This window comes from Malus sylvestris, chromosome 6, assembly GCF_916048215.2.
Source record: "Malus sylvestris chromosome 6, drMalSylv7.2, whole genome shotgun sequence".
NCBI classification, from domain to species: domain Eukaryota; kingdom Viridiplantae; phylum Streptophyta; class Magnoliopsida; order Rosales; family Rosaceae; genus Malus; species Malus sylvestris.
In genome coordinates, this window is record NC_062265.1 from 1,213,834 (window position 1) to 1,226,878 (window position 13,045).

General features: G+C 39.4%; 1 long non-coding RNA gene across 1 annotated transcript; it reads right to left on the reverse strand.

The window, feature by feature from the left end:
* On the reverse strand, positions 1–715 carry LOC126624985 (uncharacterized). The gene is made up of 3 exons (XR_007624281.1): positions 609–715; positions 209–408; positions 1–63 (listed from the first exon to the last, which is right to left on the reverse strand). It is a non-coding gene; the product is annotated as an uncharacterized LOC126624985 (long non-coding RNA).
* Positions 716–13,045: the final 12,330 nt, after the last annotated feature.

A 13,045-nucleotide genomic window follows, 5' to 3' on the forward strand; every position in this document is an offset into this window, starting at 1 on the left:
GGTTGGTGGCATGAGTGGCAAGTTGCCAAATGATATTAGAGTACGGGTTGTACATTTCATCATCTGGTTGATGGCATAAAGGAGAGTACGGGTTGTACATTTCATCACGTGGTTGGTGGCATAAAGATGAGTTTCTTCTTTACCTGGTTGGTAGCATGAGTGACAAGTTGCCAAATGATATTAGAGTACGGGTTGTACATTTCATCACCTGGTTGGTGGCATGAAGGAGAGTACGGGTTGTACATTTCATCACCTGGTTGGTGGCATGAATGACAAGTTGCCAAATGATATTAAAGTACGGGTTGTACATTTCATCGCCTGGCTGGTGACATGAAGGAGAGTACGGGTTGTACATTTCATCACCTGGTTGGTGGCATGAAGATGAGTTCTTTCTTCACATTTCATCACCTGGTTGGTGGCATGAAGGAGAGTACGGGTTGTACATTTCATTACCTGGTTGGTGGCATGAGTGGCAAGTTGCCAAATGATATTAAAGTACGGGTTGTACATTTCATCACCTGGTTGGTGACATGAAGGAGAGTACGAGTTGTACATTTCATCACCTAGTTGGTGGCATGAATATGAGTTCTTTCTTCATATTTCATCACCTGATTGGTGAGAATAAGGGTAAGGTGTCGAGACACATTGTAGCAAGTGTCGATGACACAAAGTATGTTGAACCTTTCGAAGCATAATTGGCTTATGTATGGATGTGTTGGAATGTATGATGTTTATGTATGGATGTGTTGGAATGTATGATGTTTATGTATGAATGTGTTGGAATGTATGATGTTTATGTATGAATGTGTTGGAATGTATAATGTTTATGTTGATTGATATGAGTGATGCTTATGAATGTTTTGCTATGCATGAAGGAATCCATATTTTTGATATGTGAACCATGTTGGTTGTAACACTTAGTATCACATACTTTGTGTCAAAGTACGCATGTTGAAGCTTTGAGTTGGAGTATAAGGGTAGGTCAGCGTAGACCAAGTGTTCCAGTGCTAGGAACACAAGAGACTCAGAATAAGTCTGAATTTCCTCTTCTTTAAATATTTGCCGAATGGCTTGTGTGACAAAAGATCTCAAGCGGTTGAGAGTCAAAACATTTGTAATGTTTATGCCTTCTTATAATAGCATTTCTTTCAGTACCTAGTCATCCACTTTGAAAGAGTGAGGCTTGACCCCATAGTCATAAAAGTCGACGGTACGTTCACCCCTGGTTGTCTTGATACGAACTTTTATCCCTCTTGTTGTAATGGGCTTGCTGAGAGTAAAAATCCTTCATCTTACCAAGAGACAGATACGTTTGGTGACTTAGTGAGTAGCTAAATGAGGCAGGAGATGATGCAATGGGTGTTTAAATGGCCAATATCTCCTCACTTGGTAGAACTTGACTTCCACTTCCCATTTGTTGATAGTGGTTAACCATATGGGGGTTCTCTTAGTATGTCCTTGCTTCGGCGGAGGTGTGGTTGTAAGCCTGTGCCATCACATCAGAGTAAGTTTTCCAAGTGTTGGCATTGATTATGTACTTGAAGAAATAATCATGCAGGCCTGCCGTGAAGGCCTTGATGGCGGTCTTGTCATCTGCCTCAGCGCAGCAAGAATACTCATGGTTGAAGCGACCAACATACTCTCGTAATGACTCGTCCGGCTTTTGGCAAATAGTGTACAAGTCATCTGTAGAATGCAAGTGATCGGTTTAGAAGATATGTTGAGAGATAAACAGTTTCCTCAATTCCTCAAATGAGTCTACTGTCTTAGGTGGAAGACGGCAATACCAGTTTAAAGCTCCGCCAGAGAGGGTGCAGGGGAAGATAAGACATCGCTCTTCGTCGGTGTGCATCCGATATGCCATGGTGGATTCAAAGAGGTTAAGGTGTTCAATTGGGTCCTCCCTTCCAGTATAGAGTTGTAAACCAAGCTTTTGTTTTGTTTTCGCTTGAAGAGGGTGTCGAGGATCCTTCTTGTGAGAGGGCTAGGCCTGGGTTGGTTTCAGTCAGGTATCTCGGCCTGACGTTCAGCCTTCAACTTGTTTACTTCCTCAAGGAGCTGTATGACAAGGGGGTCATAAGTAGAGTTATGTACCACTGGAATTTTCTTTCGTAAGTCTTCATTGCCTCTTGGAAGTAGGAAAGTTTGAGCATGGGCGTGTGGTTTTTTCTTGAACTCGTCGTACTGACTTCTAAGACGAGTTTGTCAGAATCCTCAGAGTCCCCCGTACCTTTATGTTCCTTTCCTAGATTGGCAACTGGCCTAGGTCGTGGGAGGGGACTGAGTCTTTCAAAAACCCTTGGGTCATCGATATTCGAGCATATGTGAAGGGGATTATCTCGACGTTGCTTTAGGAAGTCTCGGTAGTCACGATAAATGGCTTTCTATCCTTCCAATCCTTCTGCAATGAGGTGTCTTCCTCCACTTCTTCTACTTCGGGTCGAAGCATCTGGGTTGAGAGAAGTCTCATGTTGATCAATGTTTTGATGATTAGCTCGCTCTTCATCAGGGATACCCATGTCGAAAAGAGGTGATCCTCCGTGTTGGGGGGCACCCAGATGATGGTTGATGTCCACAGGGCAACGAGCTCGCGTGTTTGAGTACGCCTAGTTTCATGGAGCGTCTCAAAGAGCTTCTCATACTGCTATTGGAGGACCTCATTCTTCATTACTATCTTGTTGTTCTGAGCTTCTAGCTCATCGACTTTAGCTTGAAGAGTAACCATCTTTCCTTCATTCTTTCGTTGCTTCGCATTAGGTGCGAGAGAAGTGTCATTTTGTGTGCTATGGCTTCCTTCACTCCCCATATTGGAAAGGGATGCCTGGTCAAAAGAGAGTGTACGAATGGTGGAAACCAGCTTGGCAAAGCTGAAGAGAGTGGGAATAAGTGTCGTTCCCACAGACGGCGCCAAATTTTGATGCACAAAATCAGTGAGGACTTTGGTACAACAGAAAGTGTTAAGTTTGTGACCTTCGCTAGATTACTTCGATCACTAACGTGGATAAGTATGTAAATGGATATAGACAGGAAAGCAAACACAAGATGTACGTGGTTCACCTAGATTGGCTACGTCCACGGAGTAGAGGAGTTCTCATTAATTGTGAAGGGTTTACATAAGTACATAGGTTCAAGCTCTCCTTTAGTGAATACAAGTGAATGATTTAGTACAAATGACATTAGGAAATATTGTGAGAGAATGATCTCTATTTATAGAAGAGAGTTTCTAGTTTCATTCTGACATTGACACGTGTCATGTTGTGATTGGCTTTTGATGTGGACACGTGTCGCGCTATGATTGGCTTCTGATGTCGACACGTGTCGCGCTGTAATTAGCATCCTGGTTGGAGGGAAACTCTTCTGGGTCTTTGACGGTATAACGTTGACCGGTGCTCAGTAGTTTCGGGATTGGTCAAGTATGGTACAAACAGATGTCATGCGTTTTTATTGATGGCTTGTTAAGTACGGAATGAGACGTATAATTAGTCACTCGAGATCAAGTAGTATAAGTATGGAATGGGACACACATTATTTGATACCTAATTGCTAAGATGCCATGATTTAATCTAGTTTTGTCATTTTACTGTGGTAAGGTTATGTTCTGACTTGTTGAATCTCGTCCTTTCATTGTTAAATACTCGGGGGACTTAAATATAATTATGTAATAAAGGAAGGGGTAAATATGTAATTAGGGGAGGAGCCCTTATTCTATAAAAGGGCCTCCTCACCCTCACAAACCCTAAGCATCTCCTATCTAGAGCAAAGCTCTCACACTATCTCCCTCACTTCTCAGAGAAATACAATACAATCAGTGTGGACGTAGCCCAAACCTTGGGGTGAACCACGATACACCTTGTGTTATTTACATTTCTTGCAGATTCACGGTCGGATTTACGTTGTTCCAAGACCTCCGGTTTTGTGCATCAACATTTGGCGCTGTCTGTGGGAATCGACACAAAAAGTTATGTCGGTTCTCTTTCATTTTTTCACCTCCACTGTAAATCTGCAAGATCACACAAACCCAGAAACCAAGGTCACTGCAAAACCCATATCTCAAAAATGCAGAAAGGAAAACTTCAAAACTCAACCACAGTTTCTTCTCTCTCTCTCTCTCTTTCTTTCTGCCTTTGAACTTACGCCTGTCCCCACAACCCACACATTTTCCACTTCTCAGAAAAGCAAATAAATAAATAAATAAATGGAGCTTCGTCTCTATCTCTGCACAATCTCTCTGCTGTTGCTCTCATCAAAATCAACGGTCATACAATCCGACGACGATCCGATAATCTCGCGGTTCCAAACGATATCTCCGAATCAACACGGCCCACTTAAATCCCCAGTACAGTGAAGCAGCGGATTTCATTCTCTCCGAGGCCGAGTCCCTTTCCCTTGAATCCCAGATTCTCAAGTTCGTCCCCGTCGCAGCACTTCACCTGCTGTTTCCTCTTCTTACTGCTCCCGTTGATCACATGCTCAAATCCGAAGCTGACAACGGTGTACGACATGCTGCGGGCCCATAGGTTTTCAAGGTAGACAACTCCGGCAGGTCTACAGCCCACCTGGATCATGCCTGCAAGTTCGAGAGCGCATAACATTACGACAGAAACATTTCAGGGACGCTGAGTTTGGGGCGGATCGGATCCTTGTCGGGTATCTCAGCGGAATGAGTATATGAGATTGAAAAGACGAGCGTTACGGACGCTGAGTTACGACATGAGCTGTTCCTCTGGTTACGCTGAGTTCTGCATAGTCTGGATTAGTATGTGTTGGGTTGAGTTTTTTTTCAATGGCCGGTGAATTCAATTCGAAACCAAAGACTGGAGGAGCCAGCTCTCCGACTCGGTGGGCCCACTCAGGTTTGATCGCATCATCTACAACTTCCCTCATCTGCAGGGAAAATTGTTATAAATATGTATAACTGGAGTAGAGCAGTAATAAAGAGAGGAAAGGATGTTGATGGTGTTGCATTTCAGACTGGTAAATCTTGTGTTCTTGGTCTAGCTGATATTTGCTACACTGCATCTTCAGTGGCGCCAACATTATCCACTGTTTGTCTGCAAAAGCAGAAAGGGAAACAGAGAACTTGAGTGCCATCTGCACTCTGCAAAGTAGAAGCAAAAGGAAAAGAACAAAAAATAAGGAGTGATGGGCACGACCAGGCTGTCCAAAACAAAAGAGGGAGGTGCAAACTGTCACTTTAGAGAAAAGCAAGAAAAACAACTAGGTAGTGTCAAGGCTATCCAGGCAGCTGTTACGTTTTACATGAGAATCAGGGGGGGAACACATGAGAAACAAAAGCAGAAAAGAAAAAAGAAAACGAAAGCGAAAGAAAAAGCAAAAGCAAAGAATAAACACCCCACCAGAATGATGTAATTTATTTTTATCTTTCGGAGACATCTGTATAAACCTCATCAGAAGGTAATATGTATAAACCCCATCAGAGGGTAATATGTATAAACCTCATCAGAGGGTAACATATATAAATCCCATTAGAGGGTAATATGTATAAACCCCATCAGAGGGTAACTAAAAAAAAAAAAAAAAACAGCAAAGCCCAAAACAAATGGGCTGGCATGTTGTGGAGGGCGAAGGCCCATAAGCCCGAAATAGCACCAACCAGGTTATCAAAAGTACGCCCATTACTTCACAATTATTTGGCAACCCGCTGCTATTACCACCAACCAGGTGATCAAAAGTATACCCAGTACTCCAAAATTATTTGGCAACCTGCCGCTATTACCACCAACCAGGTGATGAAATGTACAAGCCGTACTCTAATATCATTTGGCAACTAGCCATTCATACCACCAACCAGGTGATGAAATGTACAACTCGTACTCTCATTCATGCCACCAACCATGTGATCAGAAGTACGCCCAGTACTCCAAATTATACATGAGCATTACTCATGTCATTCATACATAAACATTCATGAGCATCACTCATGACAATCATACATAAACATTCATGACCATTATTCATGTCAACATTCATGAGCATCACTCATGTTAACATTCATGAGCATTACTCATGACAACATCCATGAGCATCACCCATGTCAATCAACATAAACATTCATGAGCATCACTCATGTCAATTAGCTTCAAAAGCTTCATTTACAGAGCTCTAGCTTCAAAAGCGTCATTTACTGAGTCCTAGCTTCAAAGCTTCACTTGCAAAACTTCACCTACAAAGTTTCAGTGTAGGGTATATAAATACCGCCTCCGAACAACCGCCACTTCGGCCCATACATGGATTCAATTTGAAGTCTCCAGCCAACAGACTCTATTGACCGAAGACTTGGGGGACTACATTATGTACCATATATTGGGCCTCAACTGGGCCTCACGAAAAATACTTAGGGGACTTAGCCCATTACTTATGTATTGAGGAGTGGACCCTTATTCTATAAAAGGGACTTCCTCACTTTCATTAGAGAGCACACATTGTTTATGTACTGAGGAGCGAGCCCTTATTTTATAAAAGGAACTCCCTCACCATCATTAGAGAGTAACGCCGCCAGCTGAGCAACCGTCTCGCCGTGAGCATCACTCTTAACCCATCACTTATGTATTGAGGAGCGAGCCTTTATTCTATAAAAGGGGCTCCCTCACCACCATTAGAGAGTATCGCCGCCTACTGAGCAACTACCTCGCCACAAGTATAAACTCTAGCCCATTATTTATGTATTGAGGAACGAGCCCTTATTCTATAAAAGGGACTCCCTCACCATCATTAGAGAGCATCAACTCTAGCCCATCATTCATGTATTGAGGAACGAGCCCTTATTCTATAAAAGCGACGCCCTCACCTTCAAACGCCGCAAGCCGAGCCAACCAAGGCAACATAAGTCACGAGTCGAGCAGCTTCGCAGCGTGTGCTACTTCTAGTTGAGCGTCATTTCAGATTGAGCACTGCCTCATATCGAGTATCAGTTCAAGGCAGCATCTAGTTACTTCGGCCCACACATGGACTGAATTTCAAGTCTCCAGCCAAAAGACTCTCTTGGCTTAAGACTTGGAGGACTACTGTTTATACCATATTTAGGGTCTTGTATTTAGACATCGTATAAATACTCGTATGACTTAAATGTAATTATGTAATAAAGGAAGGGGCAAATATGTAATTAGTGGATGAGCCCTTATTCTATAAAAGGGCCTCCTTACCCTCACAAACCCTAAGCCTCTCCTATCTAAAGCAAAGCTCTCACACTCTCTCCCTCACTTCTCAGAGAAATACAATACAATCAGTGTGGACGTAGCCCAAACCTTAGGGTGAACCACGATACACCTTGTGTTATTTACATTTCTTGTGGATTCACGTGTTGCGCTATGATTGGCTTCTGATGTTGACATGTGTCGCGCTGTAATTGGCATCCTGGTTGGAGGGAAACTCTTCTGGGTCTTTGACGGTATAACGTTGACCGGTACTCAGTAGTTTTGGGATTGGTCAAGTATGGTACAAACAGATGTCATGCGTTTTTATTGATGGCTTGTTAAGTACGGAATGGGACGTATAATTAGTCACTCGAGATCAAGTAGTATAAGTATGGAATGGGACACACATGATTTGATACCTAATTGCTAAGATGCCATGATTTAATCTAGTTTTGTCATTTTACTGTGGTAAGGTTATGTCCTGACTTGTTGAATCTCGTCCCTCCATTGTTTATACAAGTTTACAAATTGAACAATTAAAAGGGTAAATGAGATGAGAATGGACAAGATATAAGGCTAGAATTTATATTTATTTATTTTGGCATTGTAAAGAATTCTTGATTCTTTTTATAAGAGGAATATACTTTTTAACCCTGTATTTCGCTTATTTTCGTTTTTTATTTTATTTTGGGTAAGCTAGGAAAACTAAAATTTTAAAATAAACGATGTGGTGTTTGATTATTGGATTATTACTTAAGTGTTGATTAACGTGCTTATTTCTTATTGGTTATACATTATTTTGTTTGCAAATTTGATTTAAAAATTTGCTCTCCCTAGCATTAACCTTTTATTTTTATTCACACACCTTGTGCATGGTTATTTTTCCACTGACCTTAGGTCTGTGGCGTGACATCGGACAACTGAAATATTTCTAGAGTATTGAGGCAGCACGATCAAGCAAAGGGATCGCAATTGTACAGCGAAATTATGCACTTGAGATCCCTCTTGCTGCCAAGCCAACGCCAAGCCCCAAAGAAGAAAATATGTCCCTCAACAAGATTCTAAAAGATGTTAAGCATTAGTCAGGCGTCAGGTTGGGGCATAGTGCCTAAATTGCATCGTAACTTCCCCATCCAACGCTTAGGCACCACCTAGACCTTTTTTAGAACAGTGTCTCTCAATAAAGATGACGGATAATGTCTTCCCTATCCTTCATTGTATCAAAAGACTTGTTGGTCGACTAATCTACTTAATATCACACGACCTGACTTAGTATATTCGGTACACATACTAAGTCGCTTCATGGACAAGCCACGAACATCACAGTTTAAGGTAGCACATCGGGTGTTGCACTATATTACAACACACCTGGGCAAGGTTTGTTTTTCTCTGCAAAGAGTTCAATCCATTTGAATGCTTTATGTTATGCTGATTGGGATTGACTCCATGACACTGGACGCTGAGTTACTAGGTATTGCGTACTCCTTGAGAAATCATTTATTAATTTTTGTGTGATGCAGATTGGGTTCAATGCCGTGATTCTCGACGCTCAGATACCTGGTATTGCGTATTCCTTCGGAAAACAAGTTACCATATCATGTTCAAGCGCAGATGCGGATATCACTCCATGACATCCACATGTTGTGAAATTATTTGGTTGAAATCCATCTTCAATGACTTGGGCATTCTACATTTATACCCTGTAAAGTTATATTGTGACAGCCAGTCTGCACTTCACATTTGCTTCGAATCCCATTTGTCACAAATGAACTAAGCATAAAGAAATTGGTGGTTGTACGTAAAAAAGTTCAAAGCGGGATGATCAAAACGGCCCACATATCAACATCCCAACAACCAACAAACATGTCACAAAGCCACTTGGACTTTCACAATTTTATTTGTCAAGTTGGAAAACATCAACATACATTTCAACTTGAGGCGTAGTATTGAGAAAAAGGGATGATACGTGATCGATTCTCTGACTATTTACATAGATGTTTGCTTCCTTGATTGTAGGAATAAATGCCGACTTGTAGGATCCAGATTGATCTTTGTATTATACCTAAATTCTTGTACCGGCTCATTGTATAATGAAATCACAAGACATTCAACTTCATAGTTACCAAGTGTTTTGTGTGATGCATGCTTAACATATCTCGGCAGGCAAGTAGCATCGACATCACTCGACACGAGCTTTCGCCAGCACTCAACAAGTTTCTTTAGCAGATGTCGACAACTCAGCAAACAAGAAGCCTACCAAGTGATTGACGAAATGCCTTACTAAAAAAACCGACTTCCATTAAAAAAAAGTTAAAACTTTTTCACTTAGACCCCCAAAATTCAAATCTTGAATTTACCATTGGCTCTATCCTAGCCTGGCCATATACAGTTAATCATTGACCAAATGAAACTGTCGTTGAATCACTTTGGAATTTTAAATCGGTTATGCCCTTGATCAATAATTGTCAAGCAAATTACTCCTCGATGTTCATATACATATAAAATGTCTGAGATAATAAATTATAGCAAAGATAATAAGGGAATATCATTGTTAATTAGACTATATCGATCAAAACTCTAAACTTTACAACTGGCTTTGTCTGATGGAATTTTGACTTATATAGGCTACGGTCGTCGAATAATCGATTTAATTACCTCAAAGCATGGAGGCAAGCTTCCTTGAATTCATGCCATCTGTACTGTGATCCACCATGGTTTTTGGTTTTGCAAAAGAGAACTGCCAATGTGATTTTAAAGTGGAACTTTCTCTGTTAATTTACAGTTTAATTAATGTAAATTTATGTGTTAACATTATAAAATATGTGTTAAAAACATAAGGTGATTAAGAGTCATTAGCTTTTTTATGCAAAAATTAGTAGTTTTTATTTATTGGGTCAAACAAAAAATGTTTAGTTTATTGATGCTAAGCGCATGCACATATTACGTACGTGCATGTGTACTTCGAATGAAATGAAACCACGTGTCTACAGTGGCATGCAGTGCATCATGTTTGATATTCGATAAATAAATTAAGTAGTTTGATTAAATTATAAAACAATAAACTATTAGAGTTGACAGTCGATGCCGTTTTACTCTGTTTACCATTCTCTTAATCCTACGTTTTTTTTATGTTAATAAGCATTAAATACTTTAGTTTAATTGAGTTGTGACAAAAAAACAGCCAGCAACACCTTATTTGTACAGCAGAGAATGACGTGTGACGAAAGCGATTATGTGAGTCTATAATATATCAGAGGGTCGTCTTTGAAATTTTAAGAGCATGTGCGAAATTTATAGAATGACTCCTTTTTTAAGATAGTTTTTAAAGAAAAGTAGGACAGTGTAATGATACTAGAAAACAATCATTTAAACCAACAAACCTTAGCATTTACTGATTGCAAGTTTATAAATGTTATTAATAATAAGTAAAAAGAGCTACAAGCATAATCTTCACTAAATAATCAAAAGAAGTTCAACATTAAACAACCAAACAAGAAAAAAAAACTTCGAATCTCTAACTTTAAAGTTTAACTGGAATATAACATTATTATATAAAAAAATTTAAAAATATTTTCTTCAAGGTGTTATTATTGACACTCAAAATATCTCATTATACTTCAAATTTTTATATTTAGAAAGGAAAAAAATTACGTTTATAAGGAGTACAAAATGAGATTTTACAATGCTAACAAATATAATTTTTTTAAATACAAAACATTACATAATATTAAATGGCACAAAACTTTAAGGGCCCCTCCAAATTTGGGATCCTATGCAACTACACCTTTCGTTCTCCCCCAACTCCCCTCTGATATATCATATAATATGTAAAAATTTATTTAGACTGAATGACTGAAGAATTCGGCTTTGCGGAGTTTCCAGCTGTTCCAACGTCCATTTGTTTCCTAGCATTTTTCTTTTTCATATTTTGTTTCTATGTTTTAGTCCCCGTTCTGAGATTTATTTTAGGAAATATTTTTTTTTAAGTATCGGATATTCATGTCCTCTATATGGTGTAATACAAATAGAGAAAATAATATATTTTTCTGTGTTATTTTATTTATTTTATAACACGTGGGTACTTGCTTGAATATTGGACACTTTGAAAATTTTCTCGATTTTGAGGGTTGTGTATGAAATTCATAAATGAAGTAGTTAATGGTGGGGTTATTATTATCCGTTTTGTAGTGATGACTCTTGTATGTGTTTCTAAGAAAAGGAAGTTGTCCATTTTTCGGGATCTCGAAGTACCATGGAAACACATAAAAACTCTTGAATGGAAATATAAAAGATGTAACTTCAGTTTCTTCGGAAATTGCAAGATCTTTGGAAGGCATGATTGGGAGCAAGATCGAAATCTGAAAAATAGAATATCTCCTGGCCTCAGTTAGAAGGTTATCTGCCCCGCCTTGAGTTTCGGCCTTGCGCATTCAAGCGTTGAATAAGGCCTAAGAAGGGCTTTCCCGAGGCTGGGCGTAGATGTGTATCTATTCGGGGTCGAAATCCTCATTATTGATCATCTTGGGAAGGATCGAGTGGAATTTACGGAACCATGGACCATTACCATCGCTCCTGGGGGTCTTGTTACCATCACCGATCCGTTCGGACGGGCATGGCGCACGAAGCCCTCAGAGAAACCATTCCCTTATCCGCCGCAAAATCGATTTTGAGGGTTGTGTGAATAATAAAAGTGAGCCCTTGTTTAAAAAAAAAAAAAATTGCGTCATCTATGATTGTATTAATTAAGGGATGTATATCGAGGAGGTAATAAGGAATATTAGAGGAGTGGAGGATGGTGGAATATATGTACAAAGAAATATAAACAAAACGTCTAGGCCCTCTAGGCATTAGGCTTCATTTTGTCGTCCGCTACCGCTTAACGATTTTTAAAACATAAACTTTGAACTATAGATAGAAGACTGGTTGGTTGGGTAACAAATTCTTTTGATTGCATGGTCGACCTCAATATTAGGCCATCGCCCATATAAAATGGTCAAATCAATCAAATCATTCAGTGAATCAAGTAATTCAAAACTCTACAAATTTTTCAGTTTTTCAAAAATACTTTTTTGACTTAGCCATTATGAGTTTTTGACTAATATCATATCGTTGTTAGACCGTTGCTAAACTTAAACTTGACGACATTTCTTTTGTAGGTTTTTCAGTCAATCAACTTGGATTAAAATTTGCATATCCACAATATACATGTGTGTGTTTGTATCTATACGCATCTAATTTATTTTTCGTCCTTTCTTAATTAGCTAATTAGCTAGCTTTGAACTTGATAACATCATCACAAAAGGTGGTTTTAATAATTAGGCGTGGGATCCAACCCTAAAGGTTGAAATATGCCAAACAAAATATAATACATGTATGGGGTAGTAGGGCAAGTTGGAATTGTTTTTGTCTCCAGTCCGATCCCATCCCATCCCCTTCTGTCTTTTTCGAAAATAAAGAAGTTTGCATCAAACAAGGAGAGGGAGCATAACAAATAATTAACGTTGAATCAAGCAATGCATGATCAATAGAAACCAGGAATAAAATGACTAGTTTTGAGCAAGGGGGGATTATCATACTATATAGTGGATGACCGATGACCCCCCTATCCCTGCCATCCATTTCTCAAAAAGTAATTGTACTTATCTGAATCCGAACATTTTATTAAGTCCTTGCTGCAAATTGCAACAAAACTGGGGGACTTTCCTTTCAAGGAATCAAGGTGGTTTTCTACAAACTGGGAGTCCTCTGGTTTTGATTTGGGCCCCATAGATAAGAACTATGACTTTTGATATAAATACAAATATATACGTACAAACGTACACATTTTAGACACATTTTAGACACGTCGACACGCGTTGACATGAATTAAGTGTTTTTTATTTTTTAGTTTT